The sequence below is a fragment of the Lathyrus oleraceus genome, chromosome 2 (genome assembly GCF_024323335.1).
Source record: "Lathyrus oleraceus cultivar Zhongwan6 chromosome 2, CAAS_Psat_ZW6_1.0, whole genome shotgun sequence".
Classification (NCBI taxonomy): Eukaryota; Viridiplantae; Streptophyta; class Magnoliopsida; order Fabales; family Fabaceae; genus Lathyrus; species Lathyrus oleraceus.
Window position 1 is genome coordinate 177,340,296 of NC_066580.1, and position 14,935 is coordinate 177,355,230.

A 14,935-nucleotide genomic window follows, 5' to 3' on the forward strand; every position below is an offset into this window, starting at 1 on the left:
GGTAACTATTATTGTATGTGAACTCGATCAATGGAAGATAAGTGTCCCACGAACCTCCTTGTTCAAGAACACAAGCCCTCAGTAAATCTTCCAATGACTGAATAGTTCTCTCAGTTTGGCCATCAGTTTGAGGATGATATGCCGAACTCAACCTCAACTTAGATCCCAACGAATCTTGCAGACTTTTCCAAAATCCCGATGTAAACCTCGGATCTCTGTCCGACACAATACACAGAGGAACACCATGCAACTTTACAACTACTCGGATGAAAATCTCTGCCAACTTCGCAATTGGGTAAGTGATGTTAATAGGTATGAAGTGAGCCGACTTCGTGAGCCTATCAACGATCACCCAAATCGAATCATGCCCTCGTAAGGTAGCAGGCAGCCCCGTTACAAAGTCCATAGAAATGCTATCCCATTTCCATTCTGGAACTTCCAACGGTTGCATCAACCCAGCAGGCTTCTGATGCTCAATCTTCGACTTCTGACAAGTTAAGCACGCATACATAAAACGAGCCACATCTTCTTTCATTCCGGGCCACCAAAATAATTTCTTTAAATCCTGATACATTTTAGTAGCTCCTGGATGAATACTCAAGCTGCTTCTATGACCCTCCTCTAGAATACTTCTCTTCAAAATTGCGTTGTCAGGAATACAAATTCTTTCCCCTAATTTCAACACACCTCTCGCATCAACCGTAAAGTCACTTTTCTCCGATTGACCACAACGATTAAGGATATCTACTAATTTCACATCCAATTTCTGTGCCTCTCGGATACTATCCATAAAATCATTATTAATCTTTAGCATTCCTAGCATCACACTATGCGGTGTTACTTCGCAAACCAAACTCATATCCCGAAATTGCTCAATTAATTCCAACTCCTTAATCATCATTGCTGACACATGCAAGGTCTTTCTACTTAAAGCATCGGCCACAACATTTGCTTTTCCTGGATGATAATTCAAACCGAAATCATAATCCTTAAGCAATTCGAACCACCTACGTTGTCTCATGTTCAGCTCTTTCTGATCAAATAGATACTTTAAACTTTTATGATCGCTGAAAACTTCGAATCTGGAACCATAAAGGTAATGCCTCCAAAGTTTTAGCGCAAACACTACAGCAGCAAGTTCAAGATCATGCGTAGGATAGTTCTTTTCATGAATTCTCAACTGTCGCGATGCATAAGCAATTACTTTATTATTTTGCATGAGCACACCTCCCAAACCCATCAACGAAGCATCACAGTAAATTATAAACGGTCCCCCGGATTTGGCAAAGTCAAAACCGGCGCCGACGTCAATCTCCTCTTTAATTCATTAAAACTCTCTTCGCACTGAACATCCCACACGAAAGCTTTACCTTTGCAAGTTAATTTAGTCAACGGAAGTGCTAACTTAGAAAATCCTTCAATAAATCTTCTATAATATCCAGCTAATCCCAAAAAGCTTCTAATCTCGGTAACCGACTTAGGAGTTTCCCATTGCAATACAGCTTCTACCTTGGAAGGATCTACAGCAATACCCTTTCCTGAAATTACATGGCCGAGAAAACTGACTTCTCTTAACCAAAACTCACACTTGGACAACTTCGCATACAATTTCTTATCTTTCAAAACCTCCAATACTAATCTCAAATGTTCCTGGTGCTCTCCTTCGGACTTAGAGTAAATCAAAATATCATCAATAAATACTACCACAAAATGATCCAGATAAGTATGGAAAATACGATTCATGTATTCCATAAATACTCCCGGCGCATTAGTCACACCGAAAGGCATCACAGAATACTCATAATGTCCATACCGAGTTCTGAACGCTGTCTTCTGGATGTCTTCATCTTTCACTCTGATCTGATGATAGCCCGATCTCAAGTCAATTTTACTGAACACACAAGCACCCACTAATTGGTCCATCAAATCATCTATCCTCGGTAGTGGATACTTATTCTTGATCGTTACTTTATTCAATTGTCTATAATCAATACAAAGCCTCATACTACCCTCTTTCTTCTTTACTAGCAACACTGGAGCTCCCCACGGCGACACACTTGGTCTTATAAACTTCTTCTCAAGTAAGTCTTCCAATTGCTTCTTTAATTCATACAATTCAGATGCCGACATTCTATACGGTGCCATCGAAACAGGCCTAGTACCAGGTACCAGATCAATAGTAAATTCAACTTCCCTCTCTGGCGGCACACTAGGAATTTCATCAGGAAAAACTTCAGGGAATTCTTTCACCACTAACAGTTCCTCTATCTTAGCTTTACTTTCAACCGACAACGTCGCCATCAAAGAAAACATCTGAGCTCCCTCTTTCATCAATTTTCGCAATTCTCTGAAAGGTAATAAGTCAATTCCTTCCTCTTCAGGAGTGGAAAACCTCACCGACTTATGATGACAATTTATATGAACATAATTATACTCTAACCAGTTCATACCAAGAATTACATCCATCCCATCCAACTGCAAACATACTAAATCAACATAGAAATCTTTATCGAAGATCGACAAAGGACATTTTAAACATACCAAAGAAGTAGTTACTGATCCCTTAGCTGGGGTCTCAACAATCAATTCACCATCCAAAGCGGACAATTTTAAACCCAGTCTTCGAGCACAGTTAGCAGAAATAAAACAATGGGTAGCACCGGTATCAATAATAGTAATTAAAGGAGTACCATATATGTAACATGTACCTCGGATAAGTCTGTCCTCACAGGAGGTTTGAGTTCCGGTCAATGCGAACACCTTCCCAGTCTGAGATTTCTTCGGCTTCTGACACTGACTTCCAATATGCCCTTCTTCGCCACAATTAAAACAAATCATTTCCTTGTGCTTGCAATCAGCCATTGCATGACCAGTCTTACCACAACGAAAACATCTCTTTACTTCAGCAGTGCATACATTACTCTTATGACCAGCCTGACCACATTTGAAGCAAACTATACCAGCAGGAGCACCTCCCCTACTAGTCCTCTGAGCCGGAGCAGCTCCTTGTTTCCCTTTTCCCACTGGAGCATCATACGGCTTGCCACGGTTTTGATGCTGCTTTCCCTTGCGGTCACTGACAATCTTGTAATGAGCATTATTGTCCTCTTCAAATATCCTGCAGCTATCAACCAGTTCAGTAAAAATGCGTATCTTCTGATACCCAACAGCCTTCTTAATTTCAGAGCGCAATTCGTTCTCAAACTTGATGCACTTTGAAAATTCAGCACCAGCACCAGTGTAATGAGGATAAAATTTGGACAGCTCCACAAATTTCGCAGCATAATCAGTGACAGACATGTTTCCTTGCTTCAGCTCAAGGAACTCGATTTCCTTCTTACCACGGACATCTTCCGGATAATACTTTCTCAGAAATTCCCTACGGAATACATCCCAAGTAATGTCTTCACCTGCCACGGTCAACCTCTCGTGAGTCTCTAGCCACCAGTCATCAGCTTCGACTGCTAGCATGTGAGTACCATACCGAACCTTCTGAGCTGGAGTGCAATCCATAACACGGAAGATTCTCTCAATCTCTTTCAACCATCCCAAGGCTGCATCTGGATCATGCTTCCCTTTAAACACCGGCGGATTCTCTCTCTGAAAAGTCGCCAAGCTACGTGATCCAGCATCACCACCAGCATTTGGCAAGTTCTGCACAGCTTGTGCCATCGCTTGCATTGCGGCAACCATTGCAGCGTCATTCCTTCCAGCCATTTCAACTTATCACTACAACACAACTTAAAAGTTAGACTAGTAATAATTACACAATTGTTAGACAGTAACGACACGACAACTGGCCGGACAGACCGACCTGCTCTGATACCACTAATGTAACACCCTTCTAAAATACCCCAAATATTTAATTAAAATAACAACAACAAATATCAGAGTAATTATGCACCAAGGGTGTCACACAACACTTAACAACATAATAACTGTCATGCTCATTATTTAATCAAAATAACATTTTTGCACAATTCGCAGCGGATATAAATCAACTCAACCATTCCACAAACATATAACGTATTACATGAAAAATGGTTCAACAACCGACAATAAACAATTAAAACATCCCGTCCCGATGTTACATCTATCAGAGCATGACCCACTACGGTGACTACCCTAGACTCCAAGCACTAGCTTCTACTCAACTCATTGCTCGTTACCTGAAAAATAATTGTAAGGGTGAGTTCCTCAATCGATGTAACAAACATTATAAATTATCATGTTATGTTAAGTAATTTAACTCATTAATCACCCAATATCAGCACAACTCATATACATACTCAAGATCAATACCACTGATACACATACAACAAGCCAACAGAATGCAACTCTAATGAGACTCGACTCGTCATGCATGTGGTACCATTCGGAGTAAAACTCCCAACTTAAAATCATTGCCATTTTAGTGGGCATCAAGGCATAAGCCTTCAACTTTCAACTTAAAATTTTGCCAATCCAGGCCAACGTGGTGTGAGCAAAGCTCCGACTTAATGCATATGAATGTACATGGCATACACGACTTTAAATTGTCAACAACATAATAATAATATCAACACAACAACGTTTTCAACAAAAATCAACTTATAATCAACTTTGGCTCATCAAGCCTCCAACTCAGTATTTTCAACAACTTTAACACAACTGATCCACATATTTGGATCAACATTTCATAACATAAACCCAACAAAATTATTCCTCACAATCAACTAAAATAGGCCAATCACCAATTACGTTCACAACATTAAAATACCAATTTTTCTAATTTCCAACAGTGTTAACCGGTTAACGCCCTGGGTTAACCGGTTAACGCAGGACAAAAATACATTTTCTGGCAAAACGCAACAGTGTTAACCGGTTAACGCCCTGGGTTAACCGGTTAACGCAGGCAAAACAGCACATTTTCACAAAATATAACAGTGTTAACCGGTTAACGCCCTGGGTTAACCAGTTAACACAGACAAAACAGCAGTTCCTGCGCTAACACAAGGCAGAATGCAGAGTTTCCGCATTTTCCGCCGTTGGAGGACTTCCGGACCTCCAATTCAATTTCCGTAAAAAGCTACACGTTCGGGAAAACACGACTCACACAATTACGGACTCAATTACAGCTTAAACTCAGTTTATTCATCACAATCTTTCAGCATTCAACAATCCCAATTAGGGTCAATTCAACGGTTTCTCACTACCCATGACATGTTAATCTATAATACCCATTAAGCGACGATAAACCCCCCTTACCTGAGATAATCCGGCAATCTCTAAGCTTCAAGCTTTTCCGTTCTTCAACCTTTGCTCTTTCTCCACTTTTCACCTTTCAGCCGCTTCTCTGTTTCACGTGAAAACTCTTTACCAAAAATGAATGACCCTTTTTCTCTTATTCCAACTTATATATTTTCCACTAATTATTATTCCAAATAATAATAATAATAATAATAATAATAATAATAATAATAATCATCCAATAATTCAATTTATTTAATTAAATTATTAAATATATTATTAACTTAATTAAATAATCCTCTTATTTAATTCGGGGTGTTACACCCAGTCCCACAACATTCGGATTTCCTCCAAGTACTCCAGCTAGCATACCCAGAGCCTCAGCAATCGCAGCATCGTCTCTACCTCTTCCAGCCATCTCTATTCTGAAAACCCAACAAGCTAAAACAATAAGTACTGATAGGGTTACACAACACCTATCACGTACGGGGAAACAGAATAATTACGACTCGACTCGACCGACTATGCTCTGATACCACTAATGTAACACCCTTCTAAAATACCCCAATAAATAATTAAAACAACCAAACATAAATCAGAGTAGATATGCAATTTAAGGGTGTCACACTTGACACTTCACACCATGTTCCAAATTAACTCGTCATGCTCATTTATTCATCAAAATAAACCTTTGCATAATTCGCAGCGGATAGAAATCTAATCAACATGCAAAACATGTAACACATTACATGTAAACTGTTCAACCACAATCAAATAAAACAAGGTAAAACATCCCGTCCCGATGTTACATCTACCAGAGCATGACCCACTAAGGAACTACACTAGACTCCAAGCACTAGCTTCTACTCAATCACTGCTCGTTACCTGAAACATAGTTGTAAGGGTGAGTTCCTCAATCGATATAATAAGCATTATAAAATATCATGTAATGCTAAGTAAATGAACACATCTCATCACCCTAATCATATCACACATTCAGTAACGACAACATCAACTCATACTCATAATCATGCTCAACATAAACATCAAAACACACGTATAATATTGGAACACATCCATTCATATTATACACAATACATACATTATGCAATGAGACTCCATGCATGCGGTACCGACTCTTCGTGAACATATAGTTCAACCTCACCGATCAAATCCAGATACGGCTACCAAGCTCACTAGTCCCACTCATTTGAGACCTAGTGACTCACATCACTAATTCCTCACCATGGGAATTAGCTACCACCCCAAGGGCTATGCTATGCACGCTAAATCACCTAGCATGCAAACATCAACAACAATTCAAATAACTCATCACTAATTCCTCACCATGGGAATTAGCTACCACCACAAAGGCCATACTATGCACGCTAAATCACTTAGTCATGCAAACATCAACAATCATCCATAATGGACATATGCTCACACTCTAAGCCATAAACAGTCCATTTACAATTGCATACATAATAGATACCTCCACAGCATTATGCATACAATCATACATCATCCACATATTTATCACATAATCATATCATGCCACATAATCAATCACAGTATTAGCACGCTCTACTAATACCCCTACCGCTCAAAACAACGGGAAATGATCCCTATTATATCATACGCCAATATAGGCCAAACATCAAACATGCGCACCACATTTAAATATAAATTTTTCACTTTTCACACAGTGTTAACGGTTAACGCCCTGGGTTAACCGGTTAACGCAACACAGAACACGCTTCCTGGCAATTCACAACAGTGTTAACCGGTTAACACCCTGGGTTAACCGGTTAACGCAAGACAGACAGCAATATTTCACAATTCATAACAGTGTTAACCGGTTAACACCCTGGGTTAACCGGTTAACGCAAGACAGAAAGCTGTTCCTGCGCTAACACGAAGCAGAATGCAGAATTCTCCGCATTTTCCGCCGTTGGAGGACTTCCGGACCTCCGATTCCAATTCCGTAAAAAGCTACACTTTCGGAAAATGAAGACTCATCCAATTACAGATTCAATTACAGCTTTAACATAACTTATTCATCTCAACTTTTCAGCATTCAACATCCCAATTAGGGTCAAATCAATGGCTTATCACTACCCATTACATATTAACCCATAATACCCATTAAACGACGATAAACCCCCCTTACCTGAGTAAATCCGGCAATCCTTTTAGCTTCAAGCTTTTCCTTTCTTCACCCTTGCTCTCTGCTCTTCCTCTTTGCCCTTTTCTCACTTTTTCTGTCGCTTTCCCTTTTCACGTGAAAAAAACTTTCTTTACCAAATGGAACTCTTATATATATTCCAACTTATTATTCCAATAATAATAATTCCAAATAATATTCCAATTATTTAATTAAATTAATAAATATACTATTAACTTAATTTAAATAATTATCATATTTTATCGGGGTGTTACAACTCTCCCCCACTAAAAGAGTTTTCGTCCTCGAAAACATACCTCAAGCGAATAACTCAGGATAAGATTCCTTCATCTGACTCTCAAGTTCCCAAGTCACATTGCCACCTGCTGGTCCTCCCCAAGCTACCTTTACCAAAGCAATCTCTTTACCCCGCAACTGCTTCAACTCTCGATCCTCTATCCTCATAGGTGATGTTTCAACAGTCAGGTTATCTCTCACCTGTACATCATCTACTTGGACCACATGCGACGGATCAGGAATGTACCTCCTCAACTGAGACACATGAAAAACCTCATGCAAATTCGCAAGTGACGGCGGTAAAGAGATACGATAGGCTACCTCCCCTATCCTCTCCAAAATCTGATAAGGACCAATAAATCGAGGTGTCAACTTCTTCGACTTCAAAGCTCGACCAACCCCAGTTATCGGAGTAACACGAAGAAACACATGATCTCCCTCTTGAAACTCAAGTGACTTCCTCCTCTTGTCGTGATAACTCTTCTGACGACTCTGAGCAATCCTCATCTTCTCCTGAATCATCTTAATCTTTTCCGTAGTTTGTTGAACAATCTCCGGTCCAACCACAACACTCTCACTGGACTCATACCAACATAAAGGTGTCCGACATCTCCTACCATACAAAGCTTCAAACGGTGCCATACCAATGCTCGAATGAAAACTATTGTTGTAGGTAAACTCAATCAAAGGTAAATAGCAATCCCAAGCACCTCCCTTCTCCAAAACACAAGCCCTCAAAAGATCCTCCAGTGACTGAATCGTCCTCTCAGTCTGACCATCAGTCTGCGGATGATATGCAGAACTCAATCTCAGCTGAGTTCCCAAAGCCCTCTGCAAACCTTCCCAGAACTTCGATGTAAATCTAGGATCTCTGTCCGAAACAATACTCGACGGAATACCATGCAAACTTACAATTTCCTCAATATACAACTCAGCTAATCTCTCTAACGGATAATCCATTCTGATCAGAATGAAATGAGCCGATTTTGTCAATCTGTCAACAATCACCCAAATAGCTTCAAAATTCTTAATTGTCCTCGGTAAACCAGAAACAAAATCCATACTGATACTATCCCACTTCCACTCTGGAATAGCCAACGGTTGCATTAGCCCAGACGGCTTCTGATGCTCAATCTTTGACTTCTGACAAGTCAAACAAGAATAAACAAAACTCGCAATTTTTTCTTTTCATTCCCGGCCACCAAAATAACTTTTTCAAGTCATGATACATCTTCGTAGCTCCAGGATGAATACTCAGGCCACTACGATGTCCTTCCTCAAGAATACTCTCCTTAAGTTCGGTAACATCCGGAATACACACCCGATTACCAAATTTCAAAACACCATTCTCATCAACTCTGAATTCACCACCTTGACCTTGATTCACTAGAGTCAACTTATCAACCAAAAGCACATCGGATTTCTGACCCTCTCTAATCTCATCCAGAATACCACTCGTTAACTTCAACATTCCCAATTTAACACTATTGTGAGTACTCTCACACACTAAACTCAAGTCTCTAAACTGCTCAATTAAATCCAATTCCTTAACCCCTTAACATAGACATATGCAATGATTTCCGACTCAATGCATCAGCCACTACGTTTGCTTTACCCGGATGGTAATTCAAACCAAAGTCATAATCCTTCAGAAACTCTAACCATCTCCTCTGTCTCATATTCAGCTCTTTCTGATCAAACAAATACTTTAAACTTTTATGGTCACTGAAAACCTCAAATCTTGACCCGTACAAGTAATGCCTCCATAACTTCAGAACAAATACCATAGCTGCCAACTCTAAATCGTGTGTCGGATAGTTCCTCTCATGAACCTTCAGTTGTCTCGAAGCATAAGCTACAACCTGCTTATTCTGCATCAAAACACCACCCAAACCCAACAATGAAGCATCACAGTAAACCTCAAATGGTTCCGATGGACTCGGTAATATCAGAATAGGAGCAGTAGTTAACCTTCTCTTTAACTCTTGGAAACCTTCTTCACATTTTGAGTTCCAAACAAACGCTTGCCCCTTTCTAGTCAACATCGTCAACGGTAACGCCAACTTAGAAAATCCCTCAATGAATTTCCTATAATAACCTGCAAGTCCAAGAAAACTCCTTATCTCAGAAACTGACTTCGGAGCTTCCCACTTAGATACTGCTTCTATCTTAGAAGGATCAACAGCAATACCACCTCTGGAAATCACATGACCAAGAAAACTAACCTCTTCTAACCAAAATTCACACTTAGATAGTTTAGCAAATAACTTCTTTTCTCGTAGAACTCCTAAAACCACTCTCAAATGTTCAGCATGCTCTTCTTCAGATTTCGAATACACCAAAATATCGTCAATAAACACCACAACAAACTTGTCTAGGTACGGATGGAAAATCCTATTCATATACTCCATAAATACTCCAGGCGCATTAGTCACACCAAAAGGCATTACAGAATACTCATAATGTCCATACCTTGTTCTGAAAGCAGTCTTCTGAATATCCTCAATTTTTACACGTATCTGATGATACCCCGATCTCAAATCTATTTTGCTGAACACACTCGCACCAACCAACTGATCCACCAAATCATCAATCCTCGGCAAAGGATACCGATTCTTGATCGTCACTTTATTCAGTTGCCTATAGTCCACACACAACCTCATAGTACCTTCTTTCTTCTTAACCAATAACACTGGTGCACCCCACGGTGACACACTCGGACGAATGAATTTCTTATCCAACAGATCTTCCAACTGACTCTTCAATTCAGTTAACTCAACAGCAGACATTCGGTACGGAGCCATCGATATCGGCCTAGTACCAGGTACCAAATCAATCGAGAATTCAACTTCACGCTCTGGCGGTAATTCATTCACTTCTTCAGGAAACACATCAGGAAAATCACACACCACGGCTAGATCGCAAATCGCTAGTGTATCTTTAGCCTCCAAAGTCGCTAACAGCATAAATAACTCTGCCCCATCTGCCACTGCCTCATTCACCTGCCTTGCTGATAGAAACAAACTCTTTCCTTCCTCAATCTCGGGAAAGATCACAGTCTTATCAAAACAGTTGATAGAAACTCGGTTAAACACCAACCAGTTCATACCCAGATAACATCAATCTGCACTAGTGGAAGACACACGAGGTCCATCCCAAAGTCTCTACCAAAAATACTCAAAGGACAATTTAAACAAACTGAAGTAGTAGTCACTGAACCCTTCGCAGGAGTATCAATCACCATACCCCCATGCATCTCAGATATCTCTAATTTAAGTTTCACAGCATAATCCAAAGATATAAAGGAATGAGTCGCACATGTGTCAATAATAGCTACAAGAGGAAAGCCATTAATATAACACGTACCTCGGATCAAACGATCATCTGCAGAAGTCTCAGAACCCGATAAAGCAAAGACCTTGCCTCCCGACTGGTTCTCTTTCTTCGGCTTAGGACACTGTGGGCTAATATGACCCACCTCTCCACAGTTGAAACAAGTCATAGTCTTCAACCGGCACTCTGCGGCCAAGTGACCACCTTTGCCACACTTGAAACACTTCTTCTCATTACTGGTACACTCATGGAAACGATGTCCAGCCTGACCACATCTGTAACACTTAGCAGGGGCACTGGAGTCTCCCCCACTAGATCTCTTCATCCCACTCTGTCTCTGGAAACCTTTGCCAGCTGCATACGGCTTCCCACGATCATTCTGATTCTTGCCTTTCCTATCAACCCTCTGCTGATAGCTCTCCGCTCTGGCCTTGGTATCCTGTTCAAAAATCCTGCAACAGTCAACCAAGTCAGAAAACACTTTGATCCGCTGATACCCAATAGCCTGCTTGATCTCGGGACGTAACCCGTTCTCAAACTTCACACATTTTGAAAATTCCCCAGTAGCCTCATCATAGGGAGTGTAATACTTCGACAGCTCTGTGAACTTAGCAGCATACTCAGTAACAGACCGGTTGCCCTGCTTCAATTCTAAGAACTCTATCTCTTTCTTTCCTCTGACATCCTCTGGAAAGTACTTCCTCAGGAATCTCTCTCTGAACACCGCCCAAGTGATCTCAGCATTCCCAGCAGCTTCCAACTCAGTGCGGGTAGCAACCCACCAATCATCTGCTTCCTCTGACAGCATATGCGTACCGAACCGGACCTTCTGGTTATCGGCACACTCAGTCACTCGGAAGATCCTCTCGATCTCCTTCAACCACTTCTGAGCACCATCTGGATCGTATGCTCCCTTAAACATTGGAGGATTGTTCTTCTGGAACTCACTCAGTTGACGAGCAGCTCCCAGTCCCACAACATTCGGATTTCCTCCAAGTACTCCAGCTAGCATACCCAGAGCCTCAGCAATCGCAGCATCGTCTCTACCTCTTCCAGCCATCTCTATTCTGAAAACCCAACAAGCTAAAACAATAAGTACTGATAGGGTTACACAACACCTATCACGTACGGGGAAACAGAATAATTACGACTCGACTCGACCGACTATGCTCTGATACCACTAATGTAACACCCTTCTAAAATACCCCAATAAATAATTAAAACAACCAAACATAAATCAGAGTAGATATGCAATTTAAGGGTGTCACACTTGACACTTCACACCATGTTCCAAATTAACTCGTCATGCTCATTTATTCATCAAAATAAACCTTTGCATAATTCGCAGCGGATAGAAATCTAATCAACATGCAAAACATGTAACACATTACATGTAAACTGTTCAACCACAATCAAATAAAACAAGGTAAAACATCCCGTCCCGATGTTACAACTACCAGAGCATGACCCACTAAGGAACTACACTAGACTCCAAGCACTAGCTTCTACTCAATCACTGCTCGTTACCTGAAACATAGTTGTAAGGGTGAGTTCCTCAATCGATATAATAAGCATTATAAAATATCATGTAATGCTAAGTAAATGAACACATCTCATCACCCTAATCATATCACACATTCAGTAACGGCAACATCAACTCATACTCATAATCATGCTCAACATAAACATCAAAACACACGTATAATATTGGAACACATCCATTCATATTATACACAATACATACATTATGCAATGAGACTCCATGCATGCGGTACCGACTCTTCGTGAACATATAGTTCAACCTCACCGATCAAATCCAGATACGGCTACCAAGCTCACTAGTCCCACTCATTTGAGACCTAGTGACTCACATCACTAATTCCCCACCATGGGAATTAGCTACCACCCCAAGGGCTATGCTATGCACGCTAAATCACCTAGCATGCAAACATCAACAACAATCCAAATAACTCATCACTAATTCCTCACCATGGGAATTAGCTACCACCACAAAGGCCATACTATGCACGCTAAATCACTTAGTCATGCAAACATCAACAATCATCCACAATGGACATATGCTCACACTCTAAGCCATAAACAGTCCATTCACAATTGCATACATAATAGATACCTCCACAGCATTATGCATACAATCATACATCATCCACATATTTATCACATAATCATATCATGCCACATAATCAATCACAGTATTAGCACGCTCTACTAATACCCCTACCGCTCAAAACAACGGGAAATGATCCCTATTATATCATACGCCAATATAGGCCAAACATCAAACATGCGCACCACATTTAAATATAAATTTTTCACTTTTCACACAGTGTTAACCGGTTAACGCCCTGGGTTAACCGGTTAACGCAACACAGAACACGCTTCCTGGCAATTCACAACAGTGTTAACCGGTTAACACCCTGGGTTAACCGGTTAACGCAAGACAGACAGCAATATTTCACAATTCATAACAGTGTTAACCGGTTAACACCCTGGGTTAACCGGTTAACGCAAGACAGAAAGCTGTTCCTACACTAACACGAAGCAGAATGCAGAATTCTCCGCATTTTCCGCCGTTGGAGGACTTCCGGACCTCCGATTCCAATTCCGTAAAATGCTACACTTTTGGAAAATCAAGACTCATCCAATTACAGATTCAATTACAGCTTTAACATAACTTATTCATCTCAACTTTTCAGCATTCAACATCCCAATTAGGGTCAAATCAATGGCTTATCACTACCCATTACATGTTAACCCATAATACCCATTAAACGACGATAAACCCCCCTTACCTGAGTAAATCCGACAATCCTTTTAGCTTCAAGCTTTTCCTTTCTTCAACCCTTGCTCTCTTGCTCTTCCTCTTTGCCCTTTTCTCACTTTTTCTGTCGCTTTCCCTTTTCACGTGAAAAAAACTTTCTTTACCAAATGGAACTCTTATATATATTCCAACTTATTATTCCAATAATAATAATTCCAAATAATATTCCAATTATTTAATTAAATTAATAAATATACTATTAACTTAATTTAAATAATTATCATATTTTATCGGGGTGTTACACATGGCAAGTGGCAGAACTTCGAGGTTGAAAGAGGTTCATCAATGGCCTACCGCCAAGAATTTTGGCCCGACAAAAGGACCGCACATGTGCCCGAAAACGATAAAGGAAAGAATCCTATGACGAGGTCCCAGTGGAGAAGAGAACAAAGAAGGCGAAAAGCCAAAAGAGAAGCTGGCGAAATGGACCAGGCTGAATCAAGTACCAACGTGATGGTGAAGAAAAAAGATGGCCCTAACTTCACCAAAAAAGATCCCAAGATTTCAAATAAGACGACCGGAGAAAATCAGATAGCTGCCGAAGATGAGTTATTAACTGACAACTTCGACTCTGGTTCGGAGGATTCCTTAGACATATTAGTCGGAGTAGTATCCGTAATGCTCAGAGAATTCGATCGGATCACTGAAGTCGATGATAATAACAGTATCACGGAGAGGGAAATGGCCGCCCACAAACTGGTATGTTACTATATAATGAACAATGGCTATGTCGAGGAGCATAATGCTTTTTTGGAGAGACCCAGTGACACCATGAAGAGCCATTTGAAACCCCTTTTCATCACCGGAAAAGTCGAAAACATCCCAGTTAATAAAATACTGGTAGATTGTGGAGCGACTGTGAATTTGATGCCCCATCGCATGTTAGCGAAAATTGGCAAATATGACACTGATGCCAAACCTCATAATATGGTGTTAACCAATTATGAAGGCAAAATAGGTTCCATCCTGGGGGTTATCCAAGTCGAATTGACTGTGGGAACGGTCACTAGGTCCACAATGTTCATGATTGTGGAAACGAAGGCAAACTACAACATGTTGCTGGGAAGAGA

General features: G+C 40.5%; 1 long non-coding RNA gene across 1 annotated transcript; it reads right to left on the reverse strand.

Moving 5' to 3' along the window:
* Positions 1 to 5,875: 5,875 nt before the first annotated feature.
* Positions 5,876 to 7,447, reverse strand: LOC127118746 (uncharacterized). Its single transcript, XR_007802329.1, has 2 exons — positions 7,400 to 7,447; positions 5,876 to 6,114 (listed from the first exon to the last, which is right to left on the reverse strand). It is a non-coding gene; the product is annotated as an uncharacterized LOC127118746 (long non-coding RNA).
* Between the last annotated feature and the right edge of the window lie 7,488 nt (positions 7,448 to 14,935).